Source organism: Electrophorus electricus, chromosome 18, assembly GCF_041902795.1.
Source record: "Electrophorus electricus isolate QZ-2024a chromosome 18, ASM4190279v1, whole genome shotgun sequence".
In the NCBI taxonomy this organism is placed as follows: domain Eukaryota; kingdom Metazoa; phylum Chordata; class Actinopteri; order Gymnotiformes; family Gymnotidae; genus Electrophorus; species Electrophorus electricus.
The window spans coordinates 14,116,348-14,134,217 of NC_137514.1; the positions used below are offsets into that span (position 1 = coordinate 14,116,348).

At 38.7% G+C, this 17,870-nt stretch overlaps 1 protein-coding gene and 2 pseudogenes across 2 annotated transcripts in view; 2 read left to right on the forward strand and 1 right to left on the reverse strand.

Annotated features, from left to right (window-relative positions):
* The window catches only part of elfn1b (extracellular leucine-rich repeat and fibronectin type III domain containing 1b), a 79,791-nt gene that overhangs the window by 33,459 nt on the left and 28,462 nt on the right, over nt 1-17,870 (reverse strand). The window lies entirely within an intron of this gene.
* LOC113574946 (UDP-glucuronosyltransferase 2C1 pseudogene) lies at nt 6,296-12,154 on the forward strand (annotated as a pseudogene). The gene is made up of 2 exons (XR_014118308.1): nt 6,296-6,403; nt 7,076-12,154. The product of XR_014118308.1 is annotated as a UDP-glucuronosyltransferase 2C1 pseudogene (transcript).
* On the forward strand, nt 12,524-14,501 carry LOC113574927 (UDP-glucuronosyltransferase 2A2-like; annotated as a pseudogene).

A 17,870-nucleotide genomic window follows, 5' to 3' on the forward strand; every position in this document is an offset into this window, starting at 1 on the left:
TTAATGTTAAGTGTGTAGTCATGATCAACGTAAGTGTCAAGGGAGCGTCCTGCTCTGTGCCCTGTGGCACTCGGGCCGACTACGTTACATATACCGTTTTAACACTCTTTTTAGACTCTTAACAAAAGGAATGAAGGAATTAGACTCTTAACTAAAAGACAGTTTATAATAAAACGACAATTTATAGTGCTCCCAAGTACTATTGCCCCCTTTGATGATCAGTCAAAAACAAAAAAAGTAAAGACAATGTTAGTGATTACCATCTTCATTATATTTGCAAGATATGGCAGAAAGGCAACTTTAAAGTGAGGTTAAAAAACCTTACAAACTTAGAATACCATGTTTTTTTTGTTTGTTTGTTTGGTTTTTTTACAGAATTTTCTTTTGATTCATTAGGGCCATAATACAATATCTACGAGATTTTGGTCCATGCTGACATGATTATATCATATATTTGCTGCACATTGATGCATCCTAAATGGGTAATATTGGATTGAGATCTGGTGACTGGGGAGGCCATTAAAGTACACTGAGCCCATTGTCATGGTCATGGAACCAGATTGAGATGACTTCTGCGTCATGACATGGCACATTATCATGCTGGAAGCAACCATTACTTGTTGAGTAAATAGTACAATAAAGAGATGCAGCAACATTGCTCGTTACTTAGATTCATAAAATAAATTATGCTTAATTGGTATTAAGCATTCAGTATGACCCAGGAAAGCATACTCCACACCATTACATCACTGACACCAGCCTAACTTCTTTATACAAGGCAGGTTGGGCCCATGTTCATGCTACTTACACCAAATTCCAACCCTTCTGCATTCCACAACAGAAATTTAGAATCATTAAATTGGCATCATTTTTTCCGGTTTTCAGCTGTCTCGTTTCGGTGGGCCTGTACCCACTGTTGCTCCAGATTCCTGTTCTTGGCTGACAAGAGTGAAAGCCAATGTGGTCTTCTGCTGCTAAACCCATCAACTTGAAGGTTTGACGTATTGGACGTTCTGAGATGCTTTGCTGCTCACCACTGTAGAGACTGTAGAGAGTGGTTATTTGAGTAACTGTTGCCTCACTGCTAGCTCGTACCAGTCTCCTCTGAGTTCTCTCATCAACATTTCCACCCACAGCACATCTATTCAGTGAATAATCTTTGCACTATTATGTGTAAACTCTTGGGATTGTTGTGCATGAAAATCCCAGGAGATGAGCAGTTTCTGAAATACTTAAACCAGCCTGTCTGGCAGCAACATCAATACCATGGTCAAAGTCATTTTTTTTTCCCATTTGTATAGTTTTATATTAACCTTAATTGCAGCCCCTGACCCTTGTTGCCATAATTTTATGCACTGCACTGCTGCCACATCATTGGCCAACTGGATAATTACATCATGAATGGTTAGGTGTACAACAAGGTGTACATTATTTTCCTAATGAAGGGTATAGTAAGATTGTGTGTTGTATGCATATTATTGAGGATTACATGTATATCTATCTCTCATAGATATACATATATGTGTATATATATATGCACACACACACACACACACACACACACACACACACACACACATATATATATATATATATATATATATATATATATATATATATATATATATATAGTACTGTGCAAAAGTTTTAGGCAGGTGTACAAACAAAAAAACTTGTTTATTTTTATCAATTTACAAAATGCAAAGTGAGCGAACAAAAAAAAAATCTATATCAAATCAATATTTGGTGTTACTACCCTTTGCCTTCAAACCATCATAAATTCTGATAGGTACACTTGCAAAAGTCAGGGATTTTGTAGGATTATAGTCAGGTGTATGATCAACCAAGTATACCAAACAGGTGCTAATGATCATCAATTTCATATGTAGGTTGAAACACAGTGATTAACTGAAACATAAAGAGCTGTGTAGGAGGCTTAAAACTGGGTGAGGAACAGCCAAACTATGCTACCACGGTGAGGTTGTGGAAGACAGTTTCATGTCACAGGTCACCATGTCAAGACTAAGCACAGCAACAAGACACAAGGTAGTTATACTGCATCAGCAAGGGCTCTCCCAGACAAAGATTTCAAAGTAGATTGGGGTTTCAAGATGTGCTGTTCAAGCTCTTTTGAAGAAGCACAAAGAAACGGGCAACGTTGAGGATGGTAGACACAGTGGTCAGCCAAGGAAACTTAATGCAGCAGATGAAAAACACATCAAGCTTATTTCCCTTCAAAATTGGAAGATGTCCAGCAGTGCCATCAGCTCAGAACTGGCAGAAACCAGTGGGACCCAGGTACACCCATCTACTGTCTGGAGAAGTCTGGCCAGGAGTGGTCTTTATGGAAGAGTTGCAGCCAAAAACCCATACCTCCGACATGGAAACAAAGCCAAGAGACTCAACTATGCACGAAAACATAGGCTCTGGGGTGCAGAAAAATGGCAGCAGGTGCTCTGGACTGATGAGTGAAAATTTGAAATATTTGGCTGTAGCAGAAGGCAGTTTGTTCGCCGAAGGGCTGGAGAGCGGTACAATAATGAGTGTCTGCAGGCAACAGTGGAAGCATGGTGGAGGTTCCTTGCAAGTTTGGGGCTGCATTTGGGGCTGCATTTCTGCAAATGGAGTTGGAGATTTGGATTAATTGTTTCCTCAATGCTGAGAAATGCAGGCAGATACTTATCCATCATGCAATACCATCAGGGAGGCATATCATTGGCCCCAAATTCATTCTGCAGCAGGACAATGACCCCAAATATACAGCCAATGTCACTAAGAACTATCTTCAGCATAAAGAATAACAAGAAGTACTTGAAGTGATGGTATGGCCCCCACAGAGCCCTGATGTCAACATCATCTGTCTGGGATTACATGAAGAAACAAAAGGATTTGAGGAAACCTACATCCACAGAAGATCTGTAGTTAGTTCTCCAAGATATATATATTGCCCTGTGGAGCGACCGGATCCTCAGCCCTGGAACAGCTCATCACATACCCTCTGAGAGGCTCATATGGAATCGAGAGATGATTTCACAACCTGGAATACATAGATAACAAAAGTATTCTTATTCTTTTATAAGTATACTTATAAAAGAATACTGCAATTTGATGTTTTCCTTGTGAAAGGACTTCTCGTGAGCATCACAACAAAACCCTGATCATGTAAAGAATGTAATTTTTAATTGTTTTTCCCCCTTTTATTTACAAGTTTGGTATTTCAGACGGATTGTGCGGACAATGGATCCACAGCGCCTTCAGTGACTACAACAGACTTCCCATCTGGACTTGTTAACCATGTATGGCCAACAATGCATTGCTATATACATAACAGGCTCAACACGCTCAATTTGGGGTGAAGTCTAACTAAGCTGTCATCACTGAACTGTTATGAAATCCGCTCTCTTTATTTGTTAACTTTTCTTATGTCTGGTTATTTCATGAAACCATTATACCTTATACAGATTTTTCTGGTGTTTGCATAATAACATTTAAACATGCATTACTTAGCGACTACCTCCTCATCTCGAGATAGTGGAAGATTATTTGCATTATTAATACTAATACAGTAACATACATGTGTAGTAATCATGCTTTTGTTTTCGTTCTTTTTCTTTTAACCGCCAAAGCCGGAGACGAGACAAAGGGGCATGAATATGCATGAGCGAACCTGAGAACGATCTACCCCCCTCCCCGAATAAGGGATATAAACATCAACGGTTGGTTGAGCAGTAGAGCACGGTGAAGAATAAGGAGAAGAACAAGGAGTTTTGGGTAGATCCAGAAAAGTAGCTAGAACCTCTAGTACTTGAACCTCTAGAGGTTCAAGTACTTAGACACAGTACATTCAAGTACTTAGAATACTGTCTTTATTTCATGTTCATCTTATATCTAGTGTGTGTCTTAAACCATTTAATTTGTTTTCCACTATTCCGTCAAGATAGTCGAATTCTTGTTTTGCATCGCTGGTAATTAATCCTGTTTGGTCAACATTAATTAGTGATACTTAGTCAACCTTAGATTTGTACAAACTACGTCTAGGAAACGCTCTCGCATTGACACCAGAGAAGTAAAGGAACCGTCCATCTCAGTTCTACACTCTCGGTGAAGTTCAGGCTCGCCGATTTGGAACAATCTTTGGTAAGGGGTCGTTGGCAGCGCACAGAACCGGGTGTATTTCCAGCCTACCACGACCACACCTCACCTTCAGCGATCCCATTTGCGCGGAAGGACCGGCCAAATTGACGATTGTCCCTGGAAACTGACGTAAGAGCTACATTCGGTCCATTCATATGCTATCTCGGTGTGTCTGTAGCGAGGTGCATTTCCTAGGGATAATCCTATTCATATTCACTCCCCTGGTTAGTCGATATAGGAATAGGAATCTCCTCCTCTTTTAGATAACCCTCCGGCAGTGACGTTCACCGCTAGCTCCGATATCTTCTTGGAAAATGCTAGTCTTAGCTAGCGCCCTAGCTAAACCGATTTCTGGCTTGTGCAATTGTTCGTCCCTCTGATCTCAGTTATTGTCTTTGTTGTTGTATTCAGTTTTATTCGTTTACTGCACAAAATAAGAACTAATGTAAGAATGAGACTGATATAACGTTAATAAGCCTTCGGTACTTCACCATTGTTAGTTAGTTAGTTCATAATCATATCTACTTGCGTGTAAATGCCTACTCTCCTGAAAAGCAAATTATGTGGTTGCTGCTCAACATATGGGACATACAGACAACCAAACGCTTTAGTTGTGGTTGGGCCAAACATCAGAATGACATGTAATCTACACATGTGAAGCAGATCATTAGCTTCAGTTCTTCATTCATATCACTGTGCCAGAGGAGAGGAGGCATCCTGACCTGTGTTCAATATCACTATCACTCATCTACATGGGTGAGGTCAGGCTAGCTATTTGGAAGTGAGGAGAAAATATATACTCTCATAAACCCACGTGTATCAGTACCTGGAGTTTGCTAAAATGTCAGAGGAACATTGATTTGAAGTGGTTTGTAATTTTTAATTGTTTCCCCCTTTTATTTACAAGTTTGGTATTTCAGACATATTGTGCGGACATGTAAGATGACACCCAGTACCTAACACCAAAATACCTTTAGCAAAAAAGTGAAAAGAGAGCATAGAGATACCAAAAATGAATGTACACACTGTGAAGTTTGGTGGTGTACATATGATATTGCTATTAAGTGAGAGCATTATTACCATACGTGTCATCATGACCTTTGTGATGCGTAACTAAACCAAGCCTTCTTTAAAGTCAAAAAACAAGTCAAGACAAAAAACAAACAAACAAAAAAACTAATCAGAAACCATCTGCAGTTATCTAATGTTGAGTTGTCTCAGTTAGTTATATTAGAGCAATAGAAAAACCCTAAAATGTATAAGACAATGGAACACACTAAGGGTCCACTGTTGAATATTGTCTATTGGGGCTGTCAGGGTTCAGTGAACAAAGACGGAGTCGATCGCAGGACAACAGAAGTAGTTTAATGTTGAAAGGGAATATCCAAAGACGTAGTCACAACACAGGCAGAGGTAACAAAGAGGAGGCCTGTGGGTAATGTAGTCCGTGGGAGGCTGTGTCTGTGTGGAAGGCATGACAGAGGCTTTGTTTTTAAAAAAATTATTTAATGCCCAAGAACATTAACCTGTTCTCTTACATTTAGGTTATTTAGGTTAGGAAAGGTGCAATGTATGTAGAATGAAAAATGTAGGGTGCCATGTATGGTACAATGTAGTGCGATGACTGAAAGAATGTCTAAAAGTTTGTAAAATCTATATAAATGTAATCAAGTGAGAAATTGCACATCTGGAAGATCACAGAAACAGAAATAACCAAATGAAACCATTGTAAAGTTTTTGCGGTTATATCCAGAAAATACTTTATGATTATTACAAAAAAAAGCAAACAATTGTACTGCAGTTTGTTCTTTAAGAATGCCACGCTCCCTTTATGGGACATGCTCATGCATGTCAGAAGGCATCGGTACAAACCAGCACCACAGGCCACCACTGCATAGCTGCACAGTCTTGGAGTAAAGATCCCCAAAGCTATGTATTCTGAGTATTGTTTTCATCACTTATTATCAGACTACATAAATTTCAGAACAGTTTCCATTGCAGCCTATGTGCTGCTATTTGCAGTTACTGTTTCCTTTTTTGCCAGCAGTCCAGTTTGAGGACAATTGTATTGATCTATTGCAATGTTAATGAATGGTAAATCATTAACAGAAGTTCAGGATGCAAGTACTTTGCTTTCTTATATTGCTGAATGAACTTTCACTCGGATACCTTCAAGTACACAGAGAAGTTGGCACAGGCAGTCAGTTAAACCAGCGACAAGACTTTCTTAGGGGATCGCATTTACGGCATGCACTAAGTCAGCATTCTGGTAATGACTTTACACATTATAAGTACTTGGGTTTTTTTTGGTTTTTTCTGGCAAATGCATTGAGAGAAAATGACTTGATGACAGAAAATTACTGACTTTGCCCACTTCAAAGCTGAGTTTTCATATAATTAAATTGTGATGAATATTACATTTTGGGAGAATGATTTACTATTTATTTTTAGTTATTTTTTAGGACTAGGTTTAAAAGCTTCTGATGGGAAAGTAAATTATCATTTACAATCACTAGCAAGATTAATTTTCCTCAACATTTTGTTCATCTCAGTTGTAGTTGTATCTCTTATTATAATATAAAATAAATTAAATGCAGTTTTATGTATAAATACTTTTACATTAAAAAACATTTCTCTGAATATCTGACAGTTAAATGGAAGATTTAATTAATGGTTTCTGAGTAGTCTCATCTTTGATACTGTAATGTTTTCCGATTGTATTGTAATATTCAAAATGAATATATAATGTATAAAATACATTTTTAAAAATTCCTTACCCCCAATTGTTTTCTGATAGTCATATTATTTCTTTAAAAATCTAGAATATTTAGCATTTAACCACATACTGTTGTAGCTTTTATTAAAATAATTCAGACCAGACCCAAATGAAATGGATTTTGATTTCTCAGTGGATTTCTTACTATCTTCCTCTTCATTAAAGGCTTTACAATGATTGGACAGAACATACACACTTGTGTCATCTTCTTGGCTGCCCTGCTGGTAGCCTCTGTCGATGGAGGGAACATTCTCGTCTACCCAGTAGATGGCAGCCACTGGGTCAACATGAAAATCTTGATTGAGGCACTTCACACCAAAGGCCACAATGTCACAGTCATGCGGACCCTAGATAGCTGGTACATTGAAGAAACTTCCCCACTTTACACGTGCATTACTATACAAAGCCCTGGGAGTTTTGATCAGGAATTTATTAAGACATTTGTGAACAGGCTCTTGGAAATCCTGAGGGAGGGCTCCATCTGGGCTCGCATAAAACTGGAGTTAGAGGTGTTGGCCAAAACAGGAGAAATGATTGAGAAGGAAAGACAAATACTAAGGGTCTTGATGGAAGACAAATCGCTACTGCAGTCTATCAAAGACACCAAATATGACTTGATTCTTACTGACCCTGTTTCAGTTACTGGAACGTTTATAGGTCATTACCTGAAACTACCCCTCGTCTTTAATGTTCGGTGGACCATAGTTGGTGAGGGCCATATTGCAATAGCTCCGACACCACTTTCTTATGTCCCTTTGCCAATGTTGGGTTTATCAGACCGCATGAGTTTTTTTGAGAGAACATTTAATGTAGTCATGTACTTTGTTATTGAATTACAGGTTAAGTATTTTCTAACCCCAAGTTATAATGCACTGAGTCATGAAATGTTTGGTCCAGGAGTAAACTACTTTGAAATAGTCCAAGGAGCAGATTTGTGGCTCTTCAGGGTTGATTTCATCTTTGAGTTTCCACGACCTACTATGCCAAATATAGTCTATATTGGTGGCTTCCAGTGCAAGCCTTCTAAACCTCTTCCAAAAGATCTTGAAGACTTTGTGCATAGTTCTGGTGAGCATGGTGTCATTGTCATGTCTTTGGGCACCTTGATTGGACATCTTCCACAAGACGTAACCAGTGCAATAGCAGAGGCCTTTGCAGAGCTTCCACACAAAGTTATTTGGAGGTACAAAGGAGAAAGACCATCTACATTGGGGAATAATACTTTAATGATGGACTGGATACCACAGAATGATCTACTTGGCCACCCTAAAACAAGGGCTTTTGTGGCACATGGTGGAACCAATGGGATTCAAGAAGCTATCTATCATGGTGTTCCCATCATTGGTCTTGGGCTCATCTGGGACCAACCTGACAATCTTACAAAAATGAGGGTAAAGGGAGTAGCTAAGACTATTGATTTTGCAACCTTAGATAAAGACTCATTCCTTCTAGCCATAAAAGAAGTTCTTTATGAGCCCTCATACCGGGAAAATATGCAACGACTCTCCAAACTCCACAAAGACACACCGGTGAAGCCATTAGACAATGCAGTTTTCTGGATTGAGCACGCCATCAGACATGGTGGTGCAGCTCATCTACGAACAGAATCTTACAAAATGCCATCTTATATCTACCACTCTGTTGATGTCATGCTGTTCTTACTCTTTGTGATCTCTCTAATTATCTTCACCCTATATGCAATTATGATATATGTCTACCATAGGTTATGCATGAAAAAAACAACCAAACAGGAATGATTTATTGTTTAAAAAATGGCTGGTCTTTCTAATAAACAAACCAGTCATTTTAAAGCCTCTGTGTTCCACTTGCGAGTTATACATTCATTGGAAACTACATCAGAAACACCTTTTAGGTACAGCTTATGGTTATGTGTGTATAGTTAGAGACTGTAGCACAATCTGTGGGCATGCAAAAAAGCTGTTAGCTATATTAGGCTTCTGAAAACAACCACTCCTGGTTGGATATTTATGGCTGGCTGTCCACTCTCGACTCAGCAGTAACAACGATGTGTGAAAACTCCAGCAACACTACTATGCATACCTCTCCCACTCCAACTCCACTACCATGTCAGTGGCAGTGCTGTATTGTAAATATTCTGCCACCTGTTCAGCAGTATCCGTTCAGCAGTGGCCCTGTGGTCTGAAACTGGCTGCTGCTGGGGGAGTGGAAGGCTGGAATGGGACATTATGTGTGCTACAGGCTGTAATGGTATACCTGTAAAGTGAACCTATATGTCCTATAAGGTGTATCTAATAAAGTGGTCAGTGATTGTATAATTGATGTATTTTGTGCATTTGCAATCATGTTTAGGATTTACAAATATTGGGTTATATTTACATATATAACTTGAGCATTTAGCTCAGGTCTAGGAATAAGGGTGTATAATATTTGTGACAAATGATTGATGCTCTTTGTTTTTCTTAGTTTGAAGTTTGACAGTTGTGACCTGGTTGTGGTTTACCATGACAGTAACATATTGTTTCAGGTGTTTCTCAATGTGTTCAGTTAAAATGTATGGTTCAAGATTGTACTGTTCAATATATCATTGTAGTTAATTGTCAAATTATTTACAGTATGCATAATTTTTCCTTAGTGAATCCATAATATTTTAGCACCATGAAGCACTCCTCTGTACAACAATGCACTTCTTCCTGTTAATTGATAATTGGTAAACATCTTGAAAATATCACGTTTACTCATGGTGAAATTTGGTGTTGAGCAAAGAGGGCATTGTGCACTGTAGTGTGTTGGTGTGTGTGCTTTCTCTTAACATAAGAAAGGACATGTAACACAGTGTGACATTTTCCAGCTGTGATCACTAGATAAAGCAGAAGTTTTATACAGATTAAAATTCAATGCAACAAGAGCAAACTAGCATTCATCTGTTTAGTGGATGCAGCTGAAACTGGGTGTAATGTGCTGTGAATGGAGCTGAGATATCCTCTGTGCAGTTTCAAAAGACTACACTAGCGTTTGAAAAAAAAATCTACTAACTTGAACTAGAACTAACTAGAATCTACTAGCTTGTCAGGTCCAGTTCAGCACTGCACATCAAAGCCCATTGTGCAAACAGGCTTTTGTTACCTTTCCTCACATAGATTTTGTCTATTCTTATTCTAGAGAACTTTATTGGAAATTGGAAACCCTCACAAAATGATAACTGTTAATCAGATATATTTTAGCACGTTTTTGACTGCTTATCCTGATTACTGAAAATGTCTAATAAGTTAAGATCAGTTTCAATACCAATGTATAATCAATTTTTATGATGCGTATCACTTTATCATAAGCTAAGGTTAAAAAAAGTAATATTAACGCTGGCTTAATTACTGAAAGTCAGCTTTAGGTATGTGAATTAGAGGTAGCTCAGGGCTTAAGGTACTTGACTTGTGCCTTGTAGAAGGTTGCTGGTTCAAGCCCCACCACTACCAGCTTGCCACTGTTGGGCCCCTGAGCAAGGCCCTTAATCCTCAATTGCTCAAGTTGTACTCAATCATAATTGTAAGTCACTTTAGATAAAAGTGTCAGCTAAATGTCATTAATGAATTACGTTTGAATATTGTGTTTTTCTGAATGTCATATTATTGTGATCACATAACGTTATAATTTGGGGTGGCCAGGCATGAGTTATTGTTTTCCTTCTCAGATTTATTAAAACTGTGGGCTTTATCAATACTGATACTTTAAAAGTTACACTATTTATAGCATCTGCCAGACCTGGTGCTCTCTCATTAAGCACAAACCCAAAAGATAGATGACATGGATATTCATTCTTTCTTAAGAAAGCAGGTTAAATAGGAGACTTAGGTGGAGATTTTACACATTTCAGTTATATGTTATATGAACATGCTTGTAATCAAAGTTACTCGTAAATATTACCAGTAAAAATAATAAAACATAGAACAGGTCATAATGTTCACATATAGTAATCTAAAAAGAAAAATATTTTCATGATGATGGGGGAATCTCTTCTGTATTTCTACATTAAAAGCTCAGCTGGGTAGACTACCGAGTACAATACACAGATCAGCGCAAGTGTTGTCGATAACACTTTGATGAGTTACACAGACCAATAATGTCCCATTCATGTATTGAAAAGACGAATATTGTATGGTCCTGGTAAATACAGGTGGAGGATAAAAAGACTCACGGATCCCTGTGTGGATCCCGGTGGGTTTGCAGCATACCAGAGTCAGTTTTGATAAATGTTTAGTAAGGCAATAAGATAGTAATGCATTGTGAGTCACTGTAATTATTCAGATTTAAATAATAAACTGTAAATTAGTTCAATTTCATCATGGTACTAATATAGTAGTTGTACAGTCCTCTTTGATTTCATAATTCTGTAATCATTTTATCACAATTAGCCTTTACTGTAACCTTTCTTGCATAAGTGTTTTTGGTTTAATCTTGAGGGACATACTTTTTACATGGTGGATGAGAGAGATTAGAGGGAGACACTTCTGCCTTTTGCAGCCTAAGATTTAGCCGGATACAAGATGTGCTTGGATTATTGTGGTTCAACCCTGCCCCATTACAGGTGTGGAACACTTTTTCTTTTTTAAATACTTTGGATCTTGTAATGATTTTAATTTTTATTTTTGTGCAATTCATATTTCCTTTTTTTGCCAACATCCCAAAGTTTGAGCACAATGATTCTGACCTATTGCAGTAGTAATCAGTGGTAATGAATGGGAAATCATTAACAGGAGTTCAGAACGCAAGGGCTACTTGCTCTTTCTCCTACTGCTGAATGAACTTTCACTCAAATACTCTCAAGTACACACAGAAAGTCAGTTAACCCAGAGACAAGACTTTCTTAAGGGACTACATTTATGACATGCACTTTGGTGGCATTCTAGTCATAATTTTACACACTGCAAGAACTTTACTTTTCATTCATTTATATTTTTAGTTTACTGGCTAATGGGTTTTATATTACTTGACTTTTTTTTTTTTAGGATTTTTAGGATTTCACCTGTTTGCCTGAATGATTTCTTTTTCTGGCATTGATTCCTTCTGGTTTTTTACCCTTCTTCTGTCTTGGTTTTGATATTGACCTGTTATCTGACTTTTTGTTTTTGGATTAGCCATATATCAATAAAAAATCTTTATTCTCCACAAACATGTGGTTGATCCTTTTGCACTATATGTTGAGAAATGATAGCATCAAATGCTACAAATACTATGTTATTTTAAAATAGAAATTATATTAAATGCTGTTTTGTCTATAAATAATTTTAAATTAATATTTTAAAATTAAATAGAACATGTAATTGTTGGTTATTTCTGAGTAACTTCATCCTTCATATTTGTAATGTTTTCCTATTGTATTTTAATTTTCTACATGAATATATAATGTATAAACTACATCTTTAAAATGTAAAAATAAGACAGGTATTGTTTTCTGATAGTCATCTATTTTCTTAAAAGAATTTAGAGTCTTCAACATTTAACCTCATCCTGTTGTAGTTTTTATTGAAATAATACAGACTACACTCAAATGGATTTTGCTTTCTCAGTGGATTTCTTACTATCTTCCTCTTCATTAAAGGTTTTACAGTGATTGGACAGAACATACACGCTTGAGTCATGGTTTTGGCTGCCCTGCTGGTAGCCTCTGTCGATGGAGGGAACATTCTCGTCTACCCAGTAGATGGCAGCCACTGGGTCAACATGAAAATCTTGATTGAGGCACTTCATGACAAAGGTCACAATGTCACAGTCATGCAGACCCTAGATAGCTGGTACAGAAGCTTCCCTGCTTTAAACATCCGTTACTATACAAAGCCTTGGCAGCTTTGATCAGGAATTTATTAAGAAATTTATGAACAGGCTCTTGGAAATCCTGAGGGAGGGTTCATCTGGGCTCGCGTGAAACGAGATGAAGGTGTGGCGCAAAACAGGAGAAATTACTGAGAAGGAAAGACAAATAATAAGGGTCTTGATGGAAGACAAACTAATGCAGTCCATCAAAGATACTAAATATGACTTGACACTGACACTGTTTCAGTTAGTGGCACCTTTATAGGTCATTACCTGAATCTACCCCTCGGGTTTCCACAATGTACTATGTCAAATGTTGTTTATATTGGTGACTTCCAGTGCATGCCTTCTAAACCTCTTTTAGTAGCTCTTGAGGACTACCATAAGACGTTACTTACCCCCCAGTACCTTAGTAAACTCCTAGCACATTATTACCCACCATGTCTGCTTATATCAAAATGTGCCTATCTGTATAGCTAGGCATTTTATTAAATACTTCCAATATTAGCTAAAGGTGTGGATCTGGGGGATCCATGGGCATTGAGAGCTATGGTAAACTGGGATGTTAATATTCTATCACTTCACCTCTTTTTGGTCACTCCACTTTGTTAACTGAGAGTGGTAGAGTGCTGATGTTCTAGGGAGCCATCATGCCTGTGTTTCCTTCTAGCTCTATGCTTTTAGCTGTGCTGCCATAGCTATATCTGCTGAAGTGCCTCTTTGCACGTTATAGTTCTCTAATTTACACACCTTGGTACTTGGACATGTCTAATAATCTATTCTCTGTTTCTGCTGAGGTACATGTACACCTGATGTTATGTTGTTAATGATTCTCAGCTGGTATGGCTCCTCCCATCACCCCCTGATGCCCCCTGCTGTAGCTCACCACCCCTCCACCCCAGTCAACTATTTCTCCATCGCCCTTGAAATGTTGTTTTACAATATGGGTTTTGGACACACGTATACCGTCAAACCTAGAGTAGGACTTCTAAAAAACTGGAATAAACATTGCTTATTTCTTTATTTTTATTATTATTATTATTATTATTATTATTATTATTATTTTGTCTCACTACTTATTTTGCTCTTTATTGTTTATATTGTTGCTATTCAGAGTTCTGGTGAACATGGTCCCATTATCATGTCTTTGGACATCTTGATTGGACATCTTTCACAGGGTGTATCCAGTGCAATAGCAGAGGCTTTTGCAGATCTTCCACAGAATGTTTTTTGAAGGTACAATTGAGAAAGACCATCTACATTGGGCAATAATAACTTAATGATGGAATGGATACCACATAATGATCTCCTTGGCCACCCCAAGACCATGGCCTTTGTGGCGCATAGTGGAACCAATGGGGTTCAAGAAGCTATCTATCACAGTGTTCCCATTGAGTAACTTCATCCTTGTTCTCAGGATCATCTGGGACCAACCTGATATTCTTGCAAAAATGGGGGAGAATGGAGTAGCTAAGACAGTTGATTTTGCGACCTTTGATAAAAACTCATTCCTAGCTTTGAAAGAAGTTCTTTATAAGCCTTCATGTAAAGACTCTCCAGTCTTCACAAAGATGTTCCAGTGAAACTACTAATCAATGTGGGTTTCTGTTTTGAGCACACTATCATACATGGTGGTTCAGTTCATCAACGAACAGAATCTTACAAAATGCCATGGTATATATTCCACTTTGCTGTTATACTGTTCCTTCTGTATGTGATCTTGCTAATTATCTTCAACATATATGCAATTATGAGACATTCCTGCCATAGGCTAGGCATGAGAAAAACAACTAAACAAGAATGATTCATGGTTTAAAAAAGGCTCATCCTCCTAACAAACAAAGCTGTCATTTTGAAGCCTCTGTGTTATGTTTGCCAGTATATACATTCATAGAACACCACATTAGAAACACCTTGTAGGTACACCATATGTTTATGGATGTACATTTGGATGTACAGGTATACTATGGCCTAGTCCATACTAACATGTGTAAAGTGAAAAATGCATCTGTTTTCATGTTTTGCCCTTTCATGCACACTAAAATGGTGTTTTCCAACAATGAAAACTCAACGCTTTGGTGTTATAATATGGACAACGGAAAACGTAGCTTTTAGAAAACATGACAAAGTTTGTCATGTGACCTCCGCAGTTCCAAAAAGGCAAAACCTGTTGTAATGCTGTTTACTGCAGTAGGTGTTTTAATTTCAAGTTTTAGTTGCTTGACTTTGTTATCTGTCCAGACAAAGAAGCCATCTGTTTATTTCTCATCATTTTCTCTTTGTACTGGCAGCTACATTCCACATGACTACAGTAGGTAAACAAAAGCCTGTGGTGGAAATGACAAGAACCATAGGTCAAACACTCGTGCCTGCTCACCATTCACCTTTTTCATCGTTTTTGTGTTTTATTGTGGATGAGGAACTTATTGACAATTCTGAAAGACTGAAAACGCTAGTAGCCTAAACACAAAAGCTGTGTTTTCTAATTTATCTGTCTTAGGGTGGACTAGGCCTAAAGCACAATCTGTGTTTATGTAACAACAACAAAAAAATAATTGTGTTAGCCATATCAGTGATTGGCATCTGAAAACAGGACCACTCCGGGTTAGATATTTATTGATGGCCATCCATTCTCAAATCAGAATTAACAAAGATGTGTGAAAACTCCAACACTACTATTCATACCTCTCCCACTCCAACTGCACTATCCGTGTCATTGATGTTTTGTAAATAATCTGATATCCAAATAATATCTGTTTAGTAGCAGTCCTGTGGTCTGAAACTCACTGTTGCGAGACTGGAAAGGGACATCAGATGTGCTACAAGCTGTAATGGTATACCTGTAAAGTGAACCTATAGGTCCTTACGTTTACAGCATTTAGCTGACACTTTTATCCAAAAACACAGACAATTACCACTTGAGGGTTAAGGGCCTTGCTCAAGAACCCAACAGTGTAAACTCAGTGGTGGGACTTGAACAGGCAACTCTCAGATTACTGGTCAAATACCTTAACCGCTGAATAATACCTATGAACAGAGAGGGCTCAAGGACTTACAATTTACTTACAATTCTGGCTGAACACAACTTGAGCAATTAGGGTTAAGGGCCTTATTCAGGCACCCAACAGTGGGCACATGGCAGTGGTGGGGCTTGAACTGGCAACCTTCTGATTACAAGTCAACTACCTTAATTACTGAGCTCCCACAAAATTCTCTAAGGTGTATCTAATAAAGTGTGCAGTGATTGTATATATGATGTCTTTTGTGCATTTGTACATATCTAGCTCGAGTGTGTAGCTTAGTATGTGTGCTTTGGTTTGTCTCGTTGGATTATCATCTGGTTGGTTAAGGTAGGCTCTGAGTTCACTTACTTTTGTCTTAGATTCTGTGAAATTGTTGTCTAAACCTAGTTGTTAGTTGCTTGGTAGCGGTAATTACTCACTTACAGGTGTAGTTGACCTCAGGTGTGAATTGATGGGTGGGCTCAGCACTTATTGAACTGAGTTAAATTAGGATGACTCCTAATCAACATCTGGAGGAGGTTTGGTGGTGTTCTCAATCAGTTCATCTACATCTCACCTACAGGACTTCACAAACTCAGCTAAGTATCTTCTCATATTATCGCAATCCTTTATCTCATACATCCACAAATCAAGCATCTGAAATGTGCTTCGCAATTCCTGTCCACATATCCCATAGATCTCCTTGACACAATCATAGATGTCGCAATCTCAGCAACCTCACTGACCCACAACGCTTCATACCATCACATATCGTGGTGGCTGGAGGGCTCTGGAACTGCCAATCTGCTGTCCAGAAGGCTGACTTCATCTCAGCATTAGCATCCCTCCACTTCCTCCACTTCCTGGCTCTGACAGAAACATGGATCTCCCCTGAGAACTCGGCGACTCTGGCTGCCCTGTCCTCTGCCTTTTCATTTACGCATTCTCTGAGGCGTCTTGGCAGGGGTGCTGGCACAGGTTTACTAATGTCTCAAGAGTGGTGTTTCACTCCACTTTCTTTCTCTACACTTTCCATCTCCTCTTTTGAATTTCATGCCATTACAGTGTCTTTCCCCACCAAACGTATTATCATTGTCATCTACTGCCCTCCAGGTTCCGTAGATCACTTCATTGATGAGCTCGACATCCTTCTGAGTCATTTCCCCATTGAAGGAAATCCACTCATTCTCCTTGGTGACTTCAACCTTACATCAGACAAGCTGCATTCCTCCTGCATCCTTCTGCTGTTGACAGCATTTGACCTCACCCTCAACCACTCTCCTCTGACTCACAAAGCGAGCAATGTTTTGGACCTGATCTTCGCCCGTACCACCACAACATCGGACATCGCAGTCACCCCCCTCCACCTCTCGAACCATCACTTTCTATCTTTCTCTCTCTCCCTTCCTTCTCTTTCCACCCAGTCCTCTCCAACATGTTCCTCCTTCCTCCACAACCTGCACTCCATAACTCCCTCTTCCCTTACTTCTACTATTTTGTCCACCTTCCTCATCCTGACTTTCTATCCTCTCTCTCTTTGGATACAGTTACAAATACTTTCAATTCTACACTCTCCTCATCAATGAATCTTCTGTGCCTTCTCTCCTCTAGATCCCCTAAGTCCTCCCCACCTGCCCCCTGGCTAACAGAAACACTTCGCTGCCACAGGAGAGAACTAAGGACTGCAGAGAGGTGGTAAAGGAAATCTTGTGTAGATTCAGACCTTAGCTCATTCTCCTTTCCAAGTTCTCATTGGAAGTAACATCTGCAAAGTCATCCTACTACTGAGAGAAATTCGAATGATCATCTCATCCACGCAAGCTCTTCACTACTTTTCTTCTCTCCTTAATCCCCCCCCCCTTCCTCATCTCTTACTTCGGAAGATTTTATGACCTTCTTTGAGGAGAAGGTTGCAGTAATCTGCCAGTCCTTTTCCTCTGTTCCCACTCCTCCAACTAATGTGCATTCCCCAACATCCAACTCTGACTTCTTTTTCTCCTCTCTCCACAGATGAAATTCTTCAACTCCTGACTTCCAGCAATCAGACTACATGTCCACTGGATCTGATTCCTTCTCCTCTGTTCCAGACAATCGCAAGAGATCTGCTTCCTTTCATCTCTGTCATCATCAACAACTCCTTATCTTCTGTATATGTGCCTACTGCATTCAAA